Below are 25,312 nucleotides of genomic sequence, written 5' to 3'. Positions count from 1 at the left end.
AAACCATCAACCATGCGTTGTTGGTGTAGTGCATCCTCATTGTACGCCTTGCCAGTGGCAATAAAGCAGCAAGTTTGAAGTAGAGGTTCGGGAGCCGTGTCATTTGTTTTCTTCTAAGAAGTTATATGCGCATACTGCACTTCAGACACAGGCACCGAAGGATCTACAGAGCGCACAGACCTGCAGGGTTAAAATCCTGATGAATACAAGAGGGAGTGGAGTGGTGCTGACAGCCTTATCTCAGGACTTTGTTAAGGTCAACCATCACTTCAGCACTCTACCAATCTAGGCATTAAAGGGGTACTCCGGTGAAAACCTTTTTCTTTTAAATCAACTGGTGCCAGAAAGTTAAACATATTTGTAAATGACTTCTATTAAAAAATCTTAATCCTTCCAGTACTTATTAGCTGCTGAATGCTACAGAGGAAATTCCTTTCTTTTTGGAACACTGATGACATCACGAGCACAGTGCTCTCTGCTGACATCTCTGTCCATTTTAGCAACCGTGCATAGCAGATGTATGCTAAGGGCAGCATGGTGGCTTAGTGGTTAGCACTGCTGCCTTGCATTGCTGGGGCCTTGGATTCAAATCCCACTAAGGACAACAATAAATAAATAAAGACTTATTATAATAACGTCAGCAAAGAGAACTGTGCTCGTGATGTCATCAGAGAGCATTCCAAAAAGAAAAGAATTTCCTCTGTAGTATTCAGCAGCTAATAAGTACAGGAAGGATTCAGATTTTTTAATAGAATTAATTTACAAATCTGTTTAACTTTCCGGAGCCAGTTGATTTAAAAGAAAAAAGGTTTTCACCGGAGTACCCCTTTAAGGCAGAGCAACCAGAAAGAAGCCTATCCTCAGTACAAGAAATATGGGGGGAAAAAAAAGCATTTAAAGGACTCTCAGACTATCTCTGGTCTCATGAAACTAAGATTTAACCAAGACTGGACTTTTTTGGCCTTAATATGTCTAGAGCAGTGGTTCTCAACCTGGGTTCGATCGAACCCGAGTGGTTCGGTGAGTCAGTCCTGGGGGTTAGGCGGGGGAGGTCGCAACAGGATAGGCAAACCAAGCAATTGCTTGGGGCACCGAGCAGAGTCGGTGTTTGCCCATCTTGTAGCGACGGGGCAATTCCCCCCATCACTATTAACTCCCTGCGGCCCCGCGTTAGGTTTAAAAATGCAGGGCCGCCGGGACATAGCGCACGCCGGGACGTCACTGACGTCCCGTGCGTGCGCCCATGGAAACAAAGGCGCCGAGGACTGAAGGATAGAGAAGGTGGAAGACGCGTGCTGGCCAGCTTAGTAAGTGACCAGCGGCACGTCATCTTCGGTGCTCCGACCACTGGTCCTGAGACCTACTGCTATAGCCGGAGTGGTGGTCAGAGCACTGAAGTGGGCAGTACACAGGCATACAGCCTTCAGCAATACACTGTATATGGCTGGAGGCTGTATGTCTGTGGGGGAACACTGCCTACATCAGTGGTCTTCAACCTGCGGACCTCCAGATGTTGCAAAACTACAACTCCCAGCATGCCCGGACAGCTCTCTCCCTGCAGCGCCCTGGTCAGACCCGCTGACCGGGAGCGCTGCATTGACATTGCCGGCGGGGATGCGATTCGCATAGCGGGACGCGTCCGCTCGCGAATCGCATCCCAAGTCACTTACCCGTCCCGGTCCCCGGCTGTCATGTGCTGGCGCGCGCGGCTCCGCTCTCTAGGGCGCACGCCAGCTCTCTGAGATTTAAAGGGCCAGTGCACCAATGATTGGTGCCTGGCCCAATTAGCTTAATTAGCTTCCACCTGCTCCCTGGCTATATCTACTCACTTCCCCTGCACTCCCTTGCCGGATCTTGTTGCCTTGTGCCAGTGAATGCGTTTAGTGTTGTCCAAGCCTGTGTTACCTGATCTCCTGCTATACATATTGACTACGAACCTTGCCGCCTGCCCCGACCTTCTGCTACGTCTGACCTTGCCTCTGCCTAGTCCTTCTGTCCCACGCCTTCTCAGCAGTCAGCGAGGTTGAGCCGTTGCTAGTGGATACGACCTGGTTGCTACCGCCGCAGCAAGACCATCCCGCTTTGCGGCGGGCTCTGGTGAACACCAGTAGCCACTTAGAACCGGTCCACAGGCACGGTCCACGCCAATCCCTCGCTGACACAGTGGATCCACAACCTGTAAGCCGAATCGTGACATCTGCCTAATGTGGGGGAACACTGCCTGCCTAATGTGGGGGAACACTGCCTGCCTAATGTGGGGGAACACTGCCTGCCTAATGTGGGGGAACTCTGTCTGCATAATGTGGGGGAACTCTGCCTAATGTGGGGGAACACTGCCTGCCTAATGTGGGGGAACACTGCCTGCCTAATGTGGGGGAACACTGCCATTGTTGCGAAAATGACATGAGAGAGGCACTGGCCAAGGTAAAGCCGCGCATTTCTGAACTGGTCTCTGAAAGACAACAGCAGAAGTCACACTGATTTGCAGTAAATATTCATTATGGCTTTGTTCTTTGTTCTTTAATGGTTCTGTTCATTTTGTGCACCTATGTATAAATATATACTTAAATATATACCTCCTATGTTTTGAATTTAAAAAAAAATATTATATTTTTCCAATTAAGAAGGGTTCGGTGAATGCGCATATGAAACTGGTGGGGTTCAGTACCTCCAACAAGGTTAAGAATCACTGGTCTAGAGGAAACCAGACACTGCTCATCACCTGCCCAATACTATCCCTACAGTAAAGCATACTAAACCTATACTCAACCCTGACCAGTCTCCCTGTCACATTTGCTGCAAAACAATCCCCAAAGCATGCTGCTTTGGGGGTCAGGGTTTAGAGAAAGCTGAATGGAGGAAAATACAGAGATATCTGGATTGGAGACTGTGCCCAAGGTTCACCTTCCAACATGTCGATGACCATAATCTCCCCTTTCACTTCCTTTTTCAGCACATTTTAAGAGGAAAATCAAAATGTGTATCTCAGCTGAGGTTGTTGATGTAAGTAAATAAAAGGTATTTAAAAGCTTAATGGTAATACCAGTAGTGTCAGAATTGCTCTTTAAAAGATCTTTTTAGGAACCTCTAAATTCCTCCAATATATTTGTTCTTCCGTTATCTCTCCAGATTTACTGTATTTTTATGTTATCCTAAGCATTTTTTTAATTTTCATGAAAACATTCATACGCTCTGCCACAATACCCACGTAAGCCGAGTCTGTTTTGATCATCCTATTGTCTCACACATTACCAATGAAAGGTAATTTCCTCTTTATTTATTTATTTCCATTCAATCTGATGGGCCTGGATGTGAATTGTGTTTCTCAACGTTTTCTTTTGTCCTTGAGTTATTTATCGTATTTTACTTAATCTACTATGTCCTCTATTCTACTTCAATGTCCATATGGCACCATACTGTATGTCTTTATGAGACACCCTTGTGGCATTACGCTATATAATAAGTGAATCGTAAATCGTTCAATGCAGTATATTCGTTACACTTTGCTGTTTTCAGTTATTATTTAGCTCATTTCTAAAAGAAAAATGTTGCACAAGCAGTTGATGGATCTAATGGCCCAAGCTAGAAGGTCCTAAAAGCAGCAGTGAATGGTAGAATGGCAGAAAAAAACAATAACACAGGTACTAGATGTTATATTTGCTGACAAACACAATTCTATTCAAATATTATTATTATCTATTTATTTATTTATTTTTTCATTTTAAACCCTTAAGGACTGAGCCCTTTTTCACCTTAAGGACTCGGCCATTTTTTGCAATTCTGACCACTGTCACTTTAAACATTAATAACTCTGGGATGCTTTTAGTTATCATTCTGATTCCGAGATTGTTTTTTCGTGACATATTCTACTTTGACATAGTGGTAAAATTTTGTGGTAACTTGCATCCTTTCTTGGTGAAAAATCCCCAAATTTGATGAAAAATTTTGCATTTTTCTAACTTTGAAGCTCTCTGCTTGTAAGGAAAATGGATATTCCAAATAATTATTTTTTTATTCACATATACAATATGTCTACTTTATGTTTGCATCATAAAATTGATGAGTTTTTACTTTTGGAAGACACCAGAGGGCTTCAAAGTTCCGCAGCAATTTTCCAATTTTTCACAAAAGTTTGAAACTCGCTTTTTTTCAGGGACCAGTTCAGGTTTGAAGTGGATTTGAAGAGTCTTCATATTAGAAATACCCCATAAATGACCCCATTATAAAAACTGCACCCCCCAAAGTATTCAAAATGACATTCAGTAAGCATTTTAACCCTTTAGGGGTTTCACAGGAATAGCAGGAAAGTGAAGGAGAAAATTTACAATCTTCATTTTTTATACTCGCATGTTCTTGTAGACCCAATTTTTGAATTTTTGCAAGGGATAAAAAGGAGAAAATTTTTACTTGTATTTGAAACCCAATTTCTCTCGAGTAAGCACATACCTCATTTGTCTATGTTAATTGTTCGGCGGGCGCAGTAGAGGGCTCAGAAGGGAAGGAGCGTCAAATGGTTTTTGGGGGGCATATCACCTTTAGGAAGCCCCTATGATGCCAGGACAGCAAAAAAAAAAAAACACATGGCATACCATTTTGGAAACTAGACCCCTCGGGGAACGTAACAAGGGGTAAAGTGAACCTTAATACCCTACAGGTGTTTCACGACTTTTGCATATGTAAAAAAAATAAAAAAAATTTACCTAAAATGCTTGGTTTCCCAAAAAATTTACATTTTTACAAAGGGTTAAAGCAGAAAATACCCCCCCAAAATTTGAAGCCCAATTTCTCCCGATTCAGAAAACACCCCATATGGGGGTGAAAAGTGCTCTGCTGGCGCACTACAGGTCTCAGAAGAGAAGGCGTCACATTTGGCTTTTTGAAAGCAAATTTTGCTCTGGGGGCATGCCGCATTTAGGAAGCCCCTATGGTGCCAGGACCGCAAAAAAAAACCACATGGCATACCATTTTGGAAACTAGAGCCCTCGGGGAATGTAACAAGGGGTTAAGTGAACCTTAATACCCCACAGGCGTTTCACGACTATTGCATATGTAAAAAAAATAAAAAATTTTTTTACCTAAAATGCTTCTTTTCCCAAAAATTTTACATTTTTAAAAAGGGTAAAAGCAGAAAAAAAACAAAATTTGTAACACAATTTCTCCCGAGTACAGCGATACCCCATATGTGACCCTAAACTGTTGCCTTGAAATACGACAGGGCTCCAAAGTGAGAGCGCCATACTTATTTGAGGCCTAAATTAGGGATTGCATAGGGGTGGACATAGGGGAATTCTACGCCAGTGATTCCCAAACAGGGTGCCTCCAGCTGTTGTAAAACTCCCAGCATGCCTGGACAGTCAGTGGCTGTCTGGCAATATTGGGAATAGTTGTTTTGCAACAGCTGGAGGCTCCGTTTTGGAAACCGTGGAGTACCAGACGTTTTTCATTTTTATTGGGGAGGGGAGGGGGGCTGTGTAGGGGTATGTGTATATGTAGTGTTTTTTACTTTTTATTTTATTTTTTGTGGTGTGATGTCACAAGCCTCTGTCCCCGGCAAATTTTGCGGCAAATTTTCTGCAACAGCTCAAACTTCCAGCGAGAAACTACTGTGAACCCCCGCCCGTGCGACTGTACCCTAAAAACACTACACTACACGTGTAGTGTTTTTAGGGTACAGTCGCACGGGCGGGGGTTCACAGTAGTTTCTCGCTGGAAGTTTGAGCTGTTGCAGAAAATTTGCCGCAGCTCAAACTTGCAGCCCGATACTTACTGTAAGCCTCCGCCCATGTGAGTGTACCCTGTACATTCACATTGGGGGGACATCCAGCTGTTGCAAAACTACAACTCCCAGCATGCGCTGACAGACTGTACATGCTGAGAGTTTTAGTTTTGCAACAGCTGTAGGCACACTGGTTATGTATCACCGAGTTTGTGACCTTACTCAGTGTTTCAAAACCAGTGTGCCTCCAGCTGTTGCAAAACTACAACTCCCAGCATGTACGGTGCATGGTGTAAGGTGACTGCTGGGAGTTGTAGTTTGCAACAGCTGGAGGCACACCGGTCGTAAAACACCGAGTTAGGTAAAAAAAAACTGAGTTTCACAACCAGTGTGCCTTCAGCTGTAGCAAAACTACAACTCTCAGCAGTCACCGACAGCCAATGGGCATGCTGGGAGTTGTAGTTATGCAACCAGCAGATGCACCACTACAACTCCCAGCATGCACTTTAGCTGTTTGTGCAAGCTGGGAGTTGTAGTTATACAACAGCTGAAGGTACACTTTTCCATAGAAAAAATGTGCCTACAGCTGTTGCAAAACCATAAGTCCCAGCATGCCCATAAGGGAATGCTGGGACTTGTGGTGGTCTGCCTCCTGCTGTTGCATAACTACAGCTCCCAGCATGCCCTTTTTGCATGCTGGGAGCTGTTGCTAAGCAACAGCAGGAGGCTGTAACTCACCTCCTGCTGCTGCTCCGTCACAGGACTGTCCCTCGCCGCCGCCGTCGCTCCTGGGGCCCCGATCCCAACATGGACAAAGGAAAGAGGATATGATGTCTAATCACAGGGCTCCCGCCGCTGGGGACCCCTGCGATCTCGGCTGTGGCACCTCAGACATCCGGTGCATGGAGTGAACTTCGCTCCATGCCGAATGACTGGCGAAGGGGGACAGAGGCTTGTGACATCACGGCCATGCCCCCTCAATGCAAGGCTATGGGAGGGGGCATGACAGCCATCATGCCCCCTCCCATAGTCTTGCATTGAGGGGCTGTGGCCGTGGCGTCACGAGCCTCTGGAGCTGCACCCAATGCTGTAACCGAATGCCGAGTGCAGCAGGGAGAATGCGGGGGTCCCCAGCGGCGGGCCCCCTGCAATCAAACATCTTATCCCCTATCCTTTGGATAGGGGATAAGATGTCTAGGGGTGGAGTACCCCTTCAAGTGGAAATCTTGGGTGAGTTCCCACACTTTTTTTCCCAGGACTTGACCTCTGATGTACACCATAAGTAATGTACACCTCAAGTCACATACAGTAGTACTGTAGCACTCAAAATCACACAGTCTACTTTCATGTAATATGTCAAATATCTAATGTCATATGTTCTTGTGTTCGTGCACAGGATACTTTACTGGCCAGAAGGTACTCCTGATACTAGGTAATGCATGTTGTCAATATGAGGTAACAGAAATGTCAAAATGTTATCTGTATCAGTTGTCTAGCATAAAAGTGACAAGAATAAACTTAATATAGTGTTCTGGGGAGAAATGTTTTAAATGCCAAGGGACCCCAGTAGCCAAGGCATTGGGCAGAAAGCCTCAGACAACCCAATCCGCAAATGTCTAATATATAGTCTTAAGTCTAGTCATGAGTATTATGTTACATGCATAGACCAAATGTCATGTTGTGTTTAATCCACTGTTTTGCATAGTCAAGTCATCAAATGCATAGTCAAAGGTCCTTAAAGTAAAGTTCTATAAATTGGTCCTAGTCATTATTAATCCTGTTCTCGATTGAGTAACCAAAAATCAGAGCATGTGTGCACAATATTACAGAAACTCTTATGTTATCAGTTTTTACCAAAGGAAATTTACCAGCCTGGAATGGACGTTTGCAGAAAATGCCTCAGGACTGCATCCGGCCCCAGGTCCACCTCGACCCTCAACTCTAACAGAACCTGCGTTAAGGGCGACTTGTGTTTAGGGATGTTTGTGATGTCTGTGATGCCCCAGTACAGGACATGGTCCTGCTCTACACTTAGGCCCTGTCAGGTTGAGTCCCTCAGTGACCTGGGGCTCTCCTGCAGTGTCTCCCGTGCTGTTACTATACTGTAATTTATTGTCATAGAATTGTAGTCAGTGTATTAATGTATAGTTGGTATAAAGGACCTGTGAGAGATCATCTAAAGGACCTGTGAGATGTCACATATTATGTTTATGTTGTCACATGTTACCCAGAGGGCACAAGCTTAACACGTGACCCGCAGTTGACCAATGGGCTTTGGCTCAGCCCCCCTCTATATAAGGGGGCGGCCATTACAATTCTCTCTCTTAGCTCTTAGCACTTGTGCTCTTTACTGAGACCAGCAAACATCTCAGTGCTAGTGTCCAGTACCTGGAAGGCTTCCAATCTACAGTCATTCCAGTAAATCAAGTTTATGTCTGCTGTCACTACTACCTATAGTCAAGTCCAGCCTAAAGTCAAGATTCTAAAGTCTATTACAAGTCTAATTGTTCCCAGCAAGCTGCGAGGTCCTTCTGATTTCCTGGCCACCTCTCTGGGATTCTGGCCTAGCTGTGAAGATAATAACACCTATCTGACCTCAGTAAAGCCTCCGTTAAACCATAATCTGGTTGTGGATTCTCCTTTCACTGCTTAGCCATTGGAATAGCGGAGATACCGTTCTTGTGGTTCCAGTACCCAAAAACCACTCTGGCATCACAAACATCAGGGGTTAATAACACCTTGACCCTGGGGTTAATACCATCTTGCCCCATCCACCTACACCGCTACACCCTTACATGTTAGATGCTTTAGATAGGAGATAAGATGTCTAGAGGCAGAGTACACCTTTAGATAATATTGGTTGCTCCGATTTGTTCAGTAACAGTATGGTGATTAGAGATGAGCGAATCGAAGTTGACGAACCCGAATTCGTTACGAATTTCATGAAAAATTTGATTCGCAACGAATGCGAATATCGCCGCGATTCGATCACGCGAATCGCTTAATTAAACTCCATTTTACAGCGTTGCAGGCTATTGGAGACCTAAGATGGTGGATCCACATGTGAGTACATGGGGCAGGGGATTATGGGAGGGCGGGAAACAGCAGCGAGAATGAAGGTAGGAGGGATGACCCTGAATCACATGTGAGATGCAGCCTATCAGTGTTCACTGACCCCTGTGATGTCACAGCCCCTATATAATCGGCGGCCATCTTGCCTCTCTTCATTTCATCTATGCACTCAGATGGAGAGGACGGGACTGTGTGTGTGTGAATAGCTCATACCACAGCATTACACTGCAACTGCTAGTCACATCAGCATTAGGGAAAGGCAGGAGTGCAGAGTGCTGTGATGTTACTCTGAGAAGGATCATTGATTGCTAAACCTCCTATTCACGTTATTGAGCATTGCAGCAGAGAGGGGCAGATAGCTGTCAGCTGCCTCATACAGATCTCCAAGCTGCCTGAACTTTCTGAAGCATCTTACCTCCACATTGTTCAGCCCAATTGAGTTTATTTTTATTTGCTCCACAAATCTTCTGCTGCTCAGAATTGTGTGACAGAGTGCAATTTAGGGTTTAATCCCTGGATTTTTTTTTGTGGTGCTGCACTGTTGGGTCCTGCTGCTGTTCAGAAATACATGATTGTTCAGTGGACTGTAGTGCATTTGCACCATTTTGTACCTGTTAATCTGTCAAGGGGCTACATACTGTGCACGTCCAAACAATACTATTCACCGGCTGTTTTATTTTTAAAATAGTTTTTTCTGCTAATAGTTAGGCATATTACTGCCCTCATCAGTGCATACCGCATAGGTACATCCAAGTATTGTACCATTTAGTACCTGTTAAGCTGTCAAGGTGCTCCATACCGTCAAAGTCCAAACAATAGTATCCACCGGCTGGTGTTTTACAAAAATACAGAGTTTTTTTCTGCGTACAGTTAGGCATATTACTGCCCTCATCAGTGCATACCGCATAGGTACATCCAAGTATTGTACCATTTAGTAGTGTTAAGCGGCATAGGCCATATTCGAAAATTCGCGTATGCGAAAATTGACATATGCGAAAACTAGCATATCCCAAAATTAGCATAAGCAAAATGAGCCCTGTGGGGGGCTTGTTGGATTTGGTCCTTCGTACCCACACGCTGGGGTCCGGGACACGCAAAGTTTGTTTTAAATTTCAAATAAAAAAAATGATGGTGCTGCTGGGCCTGGGTCTGGGAATTTCAAATGTTCTCATGGGTAGCACCCGCTATCCAAAATCTTTCAAAAATTTCTAAAATTGTGGTGTTTTTTGGGGGGGATTGTGAAGCCCTGGTGTGAACTTGTGCATCAGCCAACTCCAGGCTGTGTCATTCAGGCAATATATGGGTTATTGATGCCGCTGTGGGGCCTGGGTCTGGTAATTTCAAATTTTCTCATAGGTAGCACCCGCTATCCAAAATCTTTTTCAAAAATTTCTAAAATTGTGGGTTTTTTGGGGGGGAATTGTGAAGCCCTGCTGTGTACTCGTGAATCAGCCAACTCCAGGCTGTGTCATTCAGGCAATATATGCTTTACTGATGTTGCTGTGGGGGCTTGTTGGATTTGGTCCTTCGTACTCACACGATGGGGTCCAGGACACTAAAAGTTTGTTTTAATTTTCAAATAAAAAAATGATGGCGCTGCTGGGCCTGGGTCTGGTAATTTCACATTTTCTCATAGGTAGCACCCGCTATCCAAAATCTTTTAAAAAAATTTCTAAAATTGTGGTGTTTTTTGGGGGGGATTGTGAAGCCCTGGTGTGTACTCGTGCATCCGCCAACTCCAGGCTGTGTCATTCAGGCAATATATGGGTTACCGATGCCGCTGTTGGGCCTGGGTCTGGGAATTTCAAATTTTCTCATAGGTAGCACCCGCTATCCAAAATCTTCGGTTTAAATTTCTTAATTCATCTTTTAATATTAGGGATTGTGAAGGCCTAGTGCCTACTCATGCTGCTGGCAACTCCGGGCTGTGCCATTCATCCACTATATGGTCTCCTCATGCTGCCAACACCTCCTTGCTGTGTCATTCAGCCACTATATAGTCTCCTCATGCTGACAAGCTGTCCATGCTGTGTCATTCAGCCACTATATGGTGTCCTCATGCTGCCAACACCTCCACGCTGTGTCATTCAGCCACTATATGGTGTCCTCATGCTTTAGCTTCATCCAAGCTGTGTCATTCAGCCACTATATGGTGTCCTCATGCTGCCAACATGTCCATGCTGTGTCATTCAGCCACTATATGGTGTCCTCATGCTGCCAACACCTCCACGCTGTGTTATTCAGCCACTATATGGTGTCCTCATGCTGCCAACACCTCCACGCTGTGTCATTCAGCCACTATATGGTGTCCTCATGCTTTAGCTTCATCCAAGCTGTGTCATTCAGCCACTATATGGTGTCCTCATGCTGCCAACATGTCCATGCTGTGTCAGTCAGCCACTATATGTGTCCTCATGCTGCCAACACCTCCACGCTGTGTTATTCAGCCACTATATGGTGTCCTCATGCTGCCAACACATCCACGCTGTGTCATTCAGCCACTATATGGTCTCCTCATGCTGCCAACACCTCCACGCTGTGTCATTCAGCCACTATATGGTGTCCTCGTGCTTCAGCCTCATCCAAGCTGTGTCATGCTGCCAACACCTCCAGGCTGTGGCATTCAGCCACTATATGGTCTCCTCATGCTGCCAACACCTCCATGCTGTGTCATTCAGCCACTATATGGTCTCCTCATGCTGCCAACACCTCCACGCTATGTCATTCAGCCACTATATGGTGTCCTCATGCTGCCAACACCTCCACGCTATGTCATTCAGCCACTATATGGTCTCCTGACACTGATGCCACCACCAGGCTCTGTAATTGTGCTGCTGTGCGGCAGTGATTCTAAGAGCGATGCCGGTAATCTGCATGTTATTCTGAATAACAGTATCATTTCACTAACCCAGCACACTCCATATGCGTTTTAGAACACAGCAAAGTGTTCTATACCCCTATAGAGGCTGTATGTAGGCTAGAAATAGCCTTTTTTAACCCCTTAAGGACTCAGGGTTTTTCCATTTTTGCACTTTCGTTTTTTTCCTCCTTACCTTTTAAAAATCATACCCTTTCAATTTTCCACCTAAAAATCCATATTATGGCTTATTTTTTGCGTCGCCAATTCTACTTTGCAGTGACATTAGTCATTTTACCCAAAAACGCATGGCGAAACATAAAAAAAAATCATTGTGCGACAAAATCGAAGAAAAAACGCCATTTTGTAACTTTTGGGGGCTTCCATTTCTACGCAGTGCATATTTCGGTAAAAATTACACCTTATCATTATTCTGTAGGTCCATACGGTTAAAATGATCCCCTACTTATATAGGTTTGATTTTGTCGCACTTCTGGAAAAAATCATAACTACATGCAGGAAAATTTATACGTTTAAAAATGTCATCTTCTGACCCCTATAACTTTTTAATTTTTCCACATACAGGGCGGTATGAGGACTCATTTTTTGCGCCGTGATCTGAAGTTTTTATCGGTATGATTTTTGTTTTGATCGGACTTTTTGATCACTTTTTATTCATTTTTTAATGGTATAAAAAGTGACCAAAATACGCTTTTTTGGACTTTGGAATTTTTTTGCGCGTACGCCATTGAACGTGCGGTTTAATTAATGATATATTTTTATAGTTCGGACATTCACGCACGCGGCGATACCACATATGTTTATTTATTCTTTTTTTTACACTGTTTTATTTTTTTTATGGGAAAAGGGGGGTGATTCAAACTTTTATTAGGGAAGGGGTTAAATGACCTTTATTAACACTTTCTTTTTACATTTTTTTTGCAGTGTTATAGGTCCCATAGGGACCTATAACACTGCACACACTGATCTTCTACACAGATCACAGGCGTGTATTAACACGCCTGTGATCAGTGTTATCGGCGCTTGACTGCTCCTGCCTGGATCTCAGGCACGGAGCAGTCATTCACCGATCGGACACCTCCCGGTGTCCTGTCAGCTGTTCGGGACGCCGCGATTTCACTGCGGCGGTCCCGAACAGCCCGACTGAGCAGCCGGGTCACTTTCACTTTCACTTTAGAAGTGGCGGTCAGCTTTGACCGCCGCTTCTAAAGGGTTAATACCGCACATCGCCGCGGGTCCCAGCCGTTGATGAGCGCCGGGACCGACGCGATATGATGCAGGATCGCGGCGCGATCCCACTTCATATCGCGGGAGCCGGCGCAGGACGTAAACATACGTCCTGCGTCGTTAAAGGGTTAATATAGGTTCGCCGCGAAAAAATTCAGATCGAAACAAACTTTATCGAAAAATTCGGCGAATCGGCCAAATCGAATTTTTGAAAAGTTCGCTCATCTCTAATGGTGATATTTGTTCATTTTATACTGGTGCTATTCAGTAACTGTATGACAATCATGATGCTCTCTATTCGAGAACTGGGATTTGGGGATCCTCAACAGCAGGGTCCCAAATTTCAGACCTTCACTTAAAGTCTGACCCTTTAAAAACTGAAATTCAAGTTATATAATATAGATGTTCTAAACCTGGAAAATAGTTCACAAAGCCACAGTTTCTAAGTTCTAAGCCATATAACATGCAGTCTAGTTTTGAGATCGGATTAGATAGGAACCAGAGCACTTGGTGTTGATTATATATTCAAGTATATAGAGGAAGAATGGCTGTTTACTACAGAGGATACAGGATAATATCTAGCTTGGGTGGATAATAACACTGTGCGGTGATGTACTACGTTTTGACAGTGGTGTCTCTTGCATACGTGGGTGGCGTACCTCCCCAGTGGATGGCTCCACTCTCTGGTCTTGAAAATATCTGTTTGCAATCAGATTTGTATTGAATTTGTTCTAATGGGTAATAAGGCTTTATATTATGTGCTGACAGGAATGATTGTGTAAAGAAACAAAAAAGCTGGGTTCACACGTTTTGATGCAACAAAGGTGAACAAGGCAACCCTGCAGTGCCTTATAATGTAGCTACTAAAAGTATGGCAATGAAAAGAATAAGCAGCAGTTAACATTCAAGAGGCTGCGGCACTCGCACAAGCACCACCGCCACAGCTGATCGGCTGAAGTACAGAAAGTCAGATTCACACCGAGCTAACCTTCTGGATAGGCCATCAGATTTAAAAGCCCAGTTTATCCCTTTATACCCAGAAACATGTATAATATCCTTAAAGGGGTACTCCGCCCTTAGACATCTTATCCCCTAACCAAAGGATGGGCATAAGTTTTCTGATTGCAGGTCCACTGGGGACCCCAGCAATCTCCCTGCTGCACCCGGCATTCGTTTAGAGCATCGGGTGCAGCATCGGAGGCTCGTGACATCACGGCCATGCCCCCCTCAATGTAAGTCTATGGGAGGGGGCGGGATGGCTGTCATGCCCCTTCCCATAGACGTGCATTGAGGGGGCTTGGCCGTGACATCACGAGCGGGGCATGGCCGTGACGTCACAAACCTCCACCCCGCATCACCAGTCATCCGGTAGTTTGCTCCGTGCATCGGATGTCTGGGGTGCCGCAGCTGGACCCCGCTAACAGACATCTTATCCCCTATCCTTTGGATAGGGGACAAGATGTATAGGGGCAGAGTACCCCTTTAAGTCAACCATGAAATTTGGAGGCTTATGTATAGAATCAGAAATTGCCCTTATGGAAAATATTACTGGGCCTTTAAATGCTTCCGAAATGTATTTTGTGAGTTTACATCTAGCTGACAGAATGGCGTACAGGGCCTTTATAGGTAATTCAGGAAGATTATAGCAGCAGTCTTGTAATTCAGAATTGTATTTATACACCAGGTTGTATGTTCACATTTTCCTCCACATACAGAAGCCATCATTTCTAAGGACTACAGTATAACCTAACAATGTAGCTAAAGCAAGTTTTTGTTAGAGTACAGTAAGGGCAGAATGGTTGTATATCAATTGGATCCGCTGTGAGTAAGTAAGCAAGTATTGCAAATTTTGCTGTGGATATGCTGCAGATCTGGAGAATATTCTGTAACTGCAGACTTGCAATACATTTAGTTTTCTAACATAAAAAAGCACCATGTACATGAGCAGGGACTCCCGTTTATCTGTGGACTACCTGCTTTTATATGGTAGTGAGCAGTGATGGATACAGTTCATGTAGACCAGACCAGGACACGCAAATGTACAGTAGTGAACACTGATGCACATAGTACTGTATGCATCACTGCTTATAACTCTACAGGAGGCAGAAGTCCAGAAATAAACAGGATTCTCTGATGTAAAAGTGGCAGCCATGTATAATAGGAAGCCTGTGTGAGAGAAGAAAAAACAAGAGACCGGAGGGAGAGCCTCGTGTGATACCGTTTGGGTGATGAAACAGAAAGAGAGGGGAAGAAGATGTTGGGCATGTGGATCCCTTAGGTAGTGGCTGCTCACCTTAGAGCAAGTTAGAGGTGAGGTGAAACCGTCTCCTGGAGAAAGGCAAGTAATAGTGAAGCAAAAGAACCTCTATGCGGCACTGCTGGTTCCGTGGATAAGTATAATGAACCAAATCCGGAGAAGAGTAGGTTTAAAAGCTGGGAGGTTTATCGCATATCAATAAAAACAATAAAACCAGTGCATGATAAGATTACAGGTTTGGGGGGAGCTACCCCCTTTTTCAGATCAATGTGCAGACAGTAAAAACATTAACTCTATAAATATGTGCAGGATAGGGTGCCAGGTACATTGGGGAGGAGCCGTGCAAAAACACATTCTAAGTAAATATAGTGGAGAAATACATAAAAAAAACGTATATACAAATGTATAGGACATGATGGGTATTCAAAACATAGCATAAGTCATGTAAAATTGTAATGAAATTCATTGTTGTGACTTGTTAGATGAAAACCCGTATAGATCTACAGTAAGCTGAACATCCAGACCGCAGATGTAAACATCCGGGGTCCAGATGTGAGCAGGCGTGACATCAGAGGCGGCCATGGCAAATAGACTGCAGCGCCTGTGGATGTGAGTGCAGGCGCCAGGGAGCTTGGGGGGGGGGGGGGGGGGGGTTAGCTAGGTGGCCGCAGGAGAGAGCTAAAGATGAATCATAGTAGTGGTAGCAAAAAATGGTATTGCAACTTAAGATGATGCATAATGAGAAGATATGATAATTATTATTAAGAAATGCATTGGCATATAGTAGAATGCATTGGCAAGTAGTGGTAGTTATATAATTAGTACATGAATAGTCAATCTGGGCAATAAATATGGAGATAAGAGAGTAAAACATGATGCAAGTAATATTATAGAATAATAATATATGATTGATAAAAGTACTGGCAGCTAGTGGTAATAAATAAATAATAATATAGATAATATAAATATATATGTATATTAATAGAATTGGGTAGAGGAGACTCCATTTTGTGTTCAAAGACTCCATATTTTCAGTCTAAGTTATTGCATTCTATCATTCTTGTTTTTCTACAAAACTACTGAATTTATGGACTAGAGACAATTGGTATCTTATCTTCAGGGCTACAGGACGCAGGATACAGAACTTTCAAGGACACATCTTTTTCTACCACAGATGTGTCCTTGAAACAATGGTTCATTATATTTCAGCTTAACTATGTATTTTTTGTATCCAACTTTCTGCTGACTACGCAAATGATTTATGGTTTCCTGTGTTTCATACAATGTAAAGTTTACTGCGCATGTCATATTAAAAATCAGGTATATGAGAAAATACACTTGAGAAGAGGGTCCAGTCTTGTTACTGCCCTCGGCTTAGTCACATCACTTGTGTCTGTGTCTTCATTTGAGTGGCAGGGTGACGTTGGGGGGAAAGTAGGGTGACTGCAGCCCCTTACAAGCCTTCAAGGCACTAATTGGGCATCGACAGAAGACGACTCAACCTTTGGGGTCGAACCTAACAATATAATGAAAAAAAGGGCGGGGGGAACCGGCACAGTAAAAATGACTTATAGTCACAGATGGGTGCTCAGCTGCAACAGGTCCGAAACTCCAAAACCTTCCTTGGTAAGATGCAAAAAAAGAGAAACAGCGGCACTCCAAAGATATGCAAAAATGGATGTCTTTTTTCACCCATCATGTTCAGTGCGATGTTTCATCCTCACAATGAGGCCTTTCTCAAGCTTGTTTTTGCATATCTCTGGAGTGCCGCTGTTTCTTTTTATATATATATATATATATATATATATATATATATATATATATATAAATAATAATAATGAATAATAAATATGGGTAATAGGTATGACCAAAATAGAGTAAAACAAGATGCAAAGGTTGGTAAAAATGGGTGGTATTGAATCATAAATTATATAAAGTATAGAATCTATGGTGGGTAATAGTACTGGTGGGGGAAAGGGGGGGGGGAAGGGGGATGGGTATTGGATTGGGAGATGGGGATATCAAACACGGGGTATACGGAATGGGCAGACGATGTCTGCATGATAGTAGTGTACGAGGTAACCGTCATGTGAGGATGAGTGGGGGTGAACTGGAAAAGGTGGGGGGTAGCAGCTGGATTAAAGATTGCACTCGATCATTTCATTCAGACCCCCAGGAGACAGAGTACGGAGGGTATGGATCCAAAAGTTTTCACATCTCCTGAGGGTGTTGTATCTCTGGTTTACATCCTTGGCGATGCGTTCGATAGGGGTAGCCCGGATAGCACTGAAGTCCCCCTGGTGGTGCTCTGTCATGTGGTGTGAGATGCTGTGATATCCTCAGCATGCAATGCATCCAGAGCAAATTTCTCACCATCAATCATTGTGACCATAGGTCTAACTGTCCCTTTTCCTATCCCTTTATCTAGACAGCAACATCTAGTGAGACAGTTAGCCTCCTCATTGTGATTTATCCAGGGTGAGTGTAGGCCGTGCGGGGTAGGTACCAGACCAGGGCCGTCCTTATAAGGACGTCTACTTCGCCCAGGATTAGGGGTAGCATCAGGGACCTGAGGTATAGGGTCAGCAGTTAGTAGCCGTACATCCAAAGGCCGATTGCTCCTTAGGTCCCGTCCCCCCCACCCCCATTCCACCCTCCCTATTTCCTCATCCTTCCCTTTAGTTATTCATCTTGTACCCATTTCGACTTGGTAAGTCTCCAGATTGGTTGGAGCAACTATAAACAAAAAGAAAAAAAAATGTATCAGTTCTATTCCATGTGAGGACCATAAGTACAATTATTATCATTATATATATTTTTTGGTTATGCGGTGTCCCGGTACAGGACCTTGTCCTGTTCCTGTATTAAGTCCCCTCAGGAAGAGTCCATAGGGCTCTCCTGCAGGGCTTCACCCATTACTCATCAGTTCCTGCCTCATATAAATTCATTGTAAGTGTATTGTACATATTGTTCAGTATGTATAAAGGTTGTACAAATGTATAAAATGTATAGTACCTTCCTGGGTCATGTGATACTGTCATGTGATGTACCCAGAGTTCCCTGGGTACAGTACCTCCAGGCTTGACAACCAATGGGATTAGTCCAGCCCCCCTAGTATATAAGGGGCTGTAGTCTCTAAATTCACTCTCTTCCTGCTGGACACTAAAGCAAGCACAATCAGCATATACTACTCAATTCATCTCAACTAGGCCAAAGCCTAATGAACCAGCAGCCACTAAAAACGTGAGTTACCAAGCTCTATCTACAATTCCTAGTGACTACTATTCAACTCAAGCATATAACTAGTAGCACACTGCATAAATCTCAATACTACAAGTCCCAGCAAGCCTGTGAGGTATCCTGTGTGCCGGTTGCCTCGAGAGAAACTGCATAACTGTAAAGACTGTTCCGTAAGAAGTTTAAGTAAAAGTTTCAGTTATCTCCCAATTCCTGCTGTGGACATTCCTTTATTTCCTGCCGTTTCTGGGTTGGTTGTCGGCAGGGCCTTAAACAGAAAACAACCACATCCTGGCGTCACGACAAATCAGGGGTTAATAACACCTTACCCCCCAGGGTTAATACCACCAGACCCTGCTACACCGTTGCAACACCCCAGACACCACAGTTACGGGCAACCACATTGAATTTTTTTTTTTTTTTTGTGGAAACTAAATAAAAGTTTTATTTTAGTGTCTTTCTGTGATCCTAGGTTGTTTGACACTATAGGCTAATTTTTCTGTTCTGAGATTATATGTTTTGCATACCCATTATGTCCTGTAAATTTGTATAAGTTTTTTATGTATTTCTCCACTGTATTTACATAGAATGTGTTTTTGCATGGCTCCTCCCCCAATTTACCTGGCGCCCTTTCCTGCACCTATTTATAGAGTTAATGTTTTTACTGTCTGCACATTGATCTGAAGAAGGGGGTGGCTCCCCTGAAATGCGTAATCTTATCCTGCACTGGTTTTATTATTTTTATTGAAATGCAATAGACCTCCCGGATTTGGTTCATTATACTCAGGGCCGGCCTTAGGTGTTCAGGCGCCCTGCGCGGGCCAACCTTGTGGCGCGCCCCCCCCCCCCCATAAACGTACACAAAGAGGAAAAAAATATTTGTGACAAATATTTTGTTTTATATCTAATCAGTCCCCTGCCCCCTTAATCAGTCCCATGTACCCCTCCACCAGTCCCCTGCCCCCCTTAATCAGATGCAGTATAGTTCCCACACATTAGGTGCAGTATAGTCCCCCACATTAGGTGCAGTATAGTTCCCCCACATTAGGTGCAGTATAGTTCCCCCACATTAGGTGCAGTATAGCTCTCCACATTAGGTGCAGTATAGTTCCCCCACATTAGGTGCAGTATAGTTCCCCCACATTAGGTGCAGTATAGTTCCCCCACATTAGGTACAGTATAGTTCCCCCACATTAGGTACAGTATAGTTCCCCCACCACATTAGGTGCCATATAGTTCCCCACATTAGGTGCACTATAGTTCCGCCACATTAGGTGCAGTATAGTTCCCCCACCACATTAGGTGCCATATAGTTCCCCACATTAGGTGCAGTATAGTTCCGCCACATTTGGTGCAGTATAGTTCCCCACATTAGGTGCAGTATAGTTCCCCCACATTAGGTGCCATATAGTTCCCCACATTAGGTGCAGTATAGTTCCCCCACATTAGGTACAGTATAGTTCTCCACATTAGGTGCAGTATAGTTCCCCCAGATTAGGTTGGCAGTATAGTTCCCCACATTAGGTATAGTATAGTTCCCCACATTAGGCAGTAACAGGTTCCCCACATTAGGTAGAAGCAGGTTCCCCACATTAGGTAGAAGCAGGTTCCCCACATTAGGTAGTAGCAGGTTCCCCACATTAGCTAGTAGCAGGTTCCCCACATTAGGTAGTAGCAGTTTCCCCACATTAGGTAGTAGCAGGTTCCCCACATTAGGTAGAAGCAGGTTCCCCACATTAGGTAGTAGCAGGTTCTCCCCCCCCCCCCCCCCCCCCCCACACACACACACACAGACAGACAGACAGACACCCACACACACACAGACAGACACGCACACATGCACACACACACACAGACACCCACACATGCACACACACACACACAGACAGACACGCACACATGCACACACACACACAGACACCCACACACACACCCAACCACACACACACAGACAGACACCCACACATGCACACACACACACAGACACCCACACACACACAGACAGACACCCACACATGCACACACACACACATAGACACACTTACCTGTCCTGCGCTTCTCTCCGGTGTCGGCCTGACGAGTGACGTCGTTGACGTCCTCCTGTGCGGGTCTGCGGAGGGACGTCACATGCTCGACGTCCCTCTTCAGACTCGGGCCGGCCAGCCAACCAGAGACGGGGAGGAGGGCGGGGTAAGTGAAACCTCCCTGTGTAATGAAGAAAACTGTGCCCTGAAGCGGAATGTGACCCTCCGCATAGGGACACAGTTGAGGGAGGGTAGTGGGAATGGAATGAGAGGGAGCGGCCTGCAAAGCAGAAAACTGTGTCCCTGTGCGGAGGGTCATATTCCACTACAGGGCACAGTTTTCTTCATTACAACGGCATTTAGCGCTGCTTGCCTGAATCAGCGCTAAATGTCTGAAGAAGCTACCTACCCGGCGCCCGGACTGCACGTCGGGCAATACAAATTACATATACCTGGTGCGAGCTGTGTTGGCCGCCCGGCGCCCTGTGCGGCCGCACAGCTCGCACACCCCTAAGGCCGGCCCTGATTATACTTATCCACGGAACCAGCAGCGCCGCATAGAGGTTCTTTTGCTCGACTATTATGGACCATGTAGAATAACAGTTCCACTGTAGGTGTAATTGACAGCAATGATGCTTCTGTCCTGGGCAAAGACAAAGCACCTTTAGCAGGAAACAGCTGTTGCCTAAGGTCTTGAAGATGATATCTGCAATATTATGCTATAAGAAGTATGGAATAAAGGATGGAGTTTTATCTACCAGTGTGCGCTTTGATCTTCTTTTTCTGCTGTTGGAGCTTCTGAAGAAGTGCTGTCTCTGATCCCAAGTTAACATCTTTTCACAGTGCTTGATGGTGCTTTACTGAATGCCACAGTCCCTTCATTGTGACACTTGGTGGGGTTCTGTGAGCAGTGATATGTCAGAAGATAACTCAAGGTGAATTCAGCTCCGTAAACTCTAAAACATCCCCACAGTTATAGCTATAACAATTCCACTCTATTGTACACCTCCATACGCACATAATAGCTGCTCTTTCGACTGCAAAATGAGGAAATGTGATGTTATTTACTGTGCAGAGGTTGTATTTAGAGATGAGCGAACTTACAGTAAATTCGATTCGTCACAAACTTCTCGGCTCGGCAGTTGATGATTTATCCTACATAAATGAGTTCAGCTTTCCGGTGCTCCGGTGGGCTGGAAAAGGTGGATACAGTCCTAGGAGACTCTTTCCTAGGACTGTATCCACCTTTTCCAGCCCTCCGGAGCACCGGAAAGCTGAACTCATTTATGCAGGATAAGTCGTCAACTGCCGAGCCGAGAAGTTCGTGACGAATTGAATTTACTGTAAGTTCGCTCATCTCTAGTTGTATTACTAAACAGTCTACTCTAAGTTTACATTGTATGTATTAATGCCAAAACTAACCCAGATTTACTAAAACTGTATATTTAATAGGCTGGGTTCACACTGCAAAAACCTCTGTGTATTTTATTTATCCATTTATTTAGTGTACCGTATTTTTGGTCATAGAAGACGCTCCGGCATATAAGACGCACCCAATTTTAAAGGATAAAAATCCAGAAAATAAAGATTCTGAACCAAATACAATGTAAAGTATAGGACAGTGATCTTCAACCTGCGGATCTTCAGAGGTTGCAAAACTACAACTCCCAGCATGCCCGGACAGCCGTTGGCTGTCCGGGCATGCTGGGAGTTGTAGTTTTGCAACATCTGGAGGTCCGCAGGTTGAAGACGACTGGTATAGGAGGTAGTACTCACGTCTCCCTGCCGTTCCGGACCCGCTCGTCACCGCTGCCCTGGATGTCGCCCTCCATTGCTGTCGCCGCGTTCCCAGGGTGTCCCCGTCGCTCTGGAACATCTCTGCTGCCCGGTATCCTCACTCTCCGTCGCCGCCATCACGTCGATACGCACGCGGCTCCTATTGGATGACGGGACGGCGTGCGCGCCGACGTGATGGCGACGAAGGAGAGCGCCAGCCATGCAGGGGATCCTGGCACGGAGCAGACACCGAGGAGGCAGGTAAGGCCCCTCCCGGTGTCCTGTAAGCTGTTTGGGAATGCCGCAATTTCACCGCGGCGGTCCCGAACAGCCTGACTGAGCAGCCGGGTTAGTGTCACTTTCGCTTCAGACGCGACGGTCAGCTTTGATCGCCGCATCTGTAGGGTTAATACAGGGCATTACCGCGATCGGTGATGTCCTATATTAGCCGCGGGTCCCGCCCGTTGATGGCCGCATGGACTGCCGGGATAGGACAGGTTTTTAATGTGTATTTGCCATATAAGACGCACCTACTTCCTAAAAGTGCGTCTTATATGGCGAAAAATATGGTATTTATTTCCCTGAAATTGCGGCCATAATATGTGTCCAAAAAAAAAAAAAGTTAAATGAATCCAAGAAGAAAAATTATTATGTTGTGTGAACCCAGCATTAAACAGCACTAAGTTAGACAGATAGGAGATTTATCAAAACCTGTCCAGAGGAAAAGTTGCCCAGTTGCCCATAGCAACCAATCAGATCGCTTCTTTCATTTTTAACAAGGCCTCTGCAAAATGAAAGAAGCGATCTGATTGGTTGCTATGGGCAACTGAGCAACTTTTCCTTTGCACAGGTTTTGATAAATCTCCCTCATAGTCTTCAAATGTGCCCAATTTAAGTGTATAAGGCTGGTTGATAAATCTGGTATATCTGAAAACTGTCTAGTCTCAGTTTAGACCAGGTCTGCACAACTTGGCAGCAGGTGTGGGCCAAAATTAAAATAGACTAAACTTCTCAGGGCTGCACATAGATTTTAAGCGAGGTATTCTCAAATTGTGCGGCCCATTAAGGTAAATATGGTGGTACCAGTACTACACAGGCTCTGCACACCACATAGTGATTACAGTGCAGTTACATATGTAGAGTCCCAGCACAGGATGTCGTCCTGTTGGTTAAATGTTGCCTGTTGCTTTGGGCCCACTACTCTGAAGTGTTCCTAGGTGACCCTGATGGCCCAATGGGAGCCACCCACATTGTCCTTATGTAGTGTAGGGGGGGGGGGGGGGGGGGGGGGTTAGTCAGTGTTGAGTTGTACTCTAGCTGAGGTACAGTGTGGAATAACAGTGTTTGGAGAAGTCTGAGGAGGCCTAAGGAGAAGAAACCTAAAATCTGCAGCCACATAAATCTCAGGACAACCCCATCGCTCAGATGAAGTTCAAGCCTGGCGGGAAGCACAACGCTTCAGGGGAGAACCAATTGTCAGTCAGTATAAAGTCTCCAGTTTAGCTTGGGCCGTCATTAATCGCAAGTCTGCAGTTGCAGCAACTACAAATCCCTGTAAGGCGACAGTTTTCCTGGGCTTAATCTGTACTGTGAAGGATTTAACAACATTCCTGCCTCATTAAAGATAGTTTTCCGTAACCTTGAATCATGGTCATCATTGCCCCCTTGCTTGGCCCAGGAGAGCTATCTCAATCCTCGGAATGTGGAGGTTAACGTTGCCCTGGCATCACGAACTGTGTATTTCACCATCCACATCCCTGACACCACACATTCAGGGACTCACAGATGACATCTTCTTTGTAGTCGTTAACTCCTCAAACTCATTTCTGAAAAACATCTTAGGCTTCAAACTTTTCTGCACCATCCCCATATATATATATATATATATATATATATATATATATATATATATATATATATATGCAATCTATAGGGTCCTAAATGGTAATAATGCTTCACACAGTAATTAGTACCTTCTATTCCACTTTTGTTTCCCCCACTATTATGACTTCTTCTGTGACCCCAGTTCTTCCCACCCTCCCTCCCTCCCTGTTTTGGTTGTCTGTTGTTATCTTGTTATGTTCTTTTCTACATCACAGCAGGCGGTGTCTGATAAGAAATTGTTGTCCGGTCCGGGGTTGCACCTCCTTGCCAGAGTCGGTGAGGCAGTACCATGTGACCGCTACTACTTAGGTGCCTTAATACAAAATGTTAATAATTAATTTAAATAAAGCTGTGGCCAACTCCACCCACGTTAAAAGTTATACTATTGTTCCTTGTAATTATTCAGGGGGGGGTGGGGGGGAGCGTAAGGTTTTGTACGGGGTTTATAGTCTCTGCAGTCATATAAGACAATGTAAGTTGCACGAGCCTCACCATATTTTTGGCCCCCACACTTTATTATTTATCTTCCCCAATATTTTTATCAATCCCTCCGCACATACGTTCTCACATTGCTCTATGTACAGTTATCCCTCAACTTACAATGGCCTCAACATACAATAGTTTCAACATACAATGGTCTTTTCTGGACCATTGTAACTTGAAACCAGACTCAACATACAATGCTTTGGAATCTGTGAAACGTGTCAATGGCTGGAGGAACCAACCAATCAGAATGGATATTTCACTGGTAAGACCTCTGCATGCACTGACTGGTGTCTGGTAGCGCCCCCTACAGTACAGGGAGGTATTACATGTTCTGTACTCTTTACCTGTGCCAGGGTTGGCTGCTCCTTTGGGCATCAGGTGAGGGCGGCTCCACTTTCCTTTTTTTTTTTTTTAGGACATTGCGTGTACTGTATAGGACCCTGAAGAAGCTCCTGTCCTCTACATAAACCAGTGATTCCCAAAGAAGTTGCCTCCAACTGTTGCAAAACTACAACTCCCAGCATGCCCGCACAGCCAAAGGCTGTGCGGGCATGCTGGGAGTTGTAGTTTTGCAACAGCTGGAGGCACCCTGGTTGGGAAACACTGACATAGACAGTGATTTACAGCTCCCAGCAGATCTTTATTACTTTTTATATGTAAGGATTTGCTTTATCTGTATTAGTTATTTACTTATTTTTCTTTAATCCTCACTTTTTCCTATTTTTGGATGACATTTTGGTGGCTTCAGAACCAAT

General features: G+C 44.6%; 1 protein-coding gene across 2 annotated transcripts in view; it reads right to left on the bottom strand.

Annotated features, from left to right (window-relative positions):
- LOC130368043 (melanin-concentrating hormone receptor 1-like) overlaps positions 1-21,448 on the bottom strand; it is a 71,841-nt gene extending 50,393 nt beyond the window's left edge. The window contains exon 1 of one of the 2 annotated variants that reach the window (XM_056571255.1): positions 21,170-21,448. The gene's annotated coding sequence lies outside the window, so the exon portion shown is untranslated. Of the gene's footprint in view, positions 1-20,432; positions 20,487-21,169 lie in introns of those variants that run through there. The other variant, XM_056571256.1, reaches the window with a different exon arrangement.
- Between the last annotated feature and the right edge of the window lie 3,864 nt (positions 21,449-25,312).

The sequence above is a fragment of the Hyla sarda genome, chromosome 4, assembly GCF_029499605.1.
Source record: "Hyla sarda isolate aHylSar1 chromosome 4, aHylSar1.hap1, whole genome shotgun sequence".
In the NCBI taxonomy this organism is placed as follows: domain Eukaryota; kingdom Metazoa; phylum Chordata; class Amphibia; order Anura; family Hylidae; genus Hyla; species Hyla sarda.
This window is presented reverse-complemented; position numbering and strand designations above follow the sequence as displayed.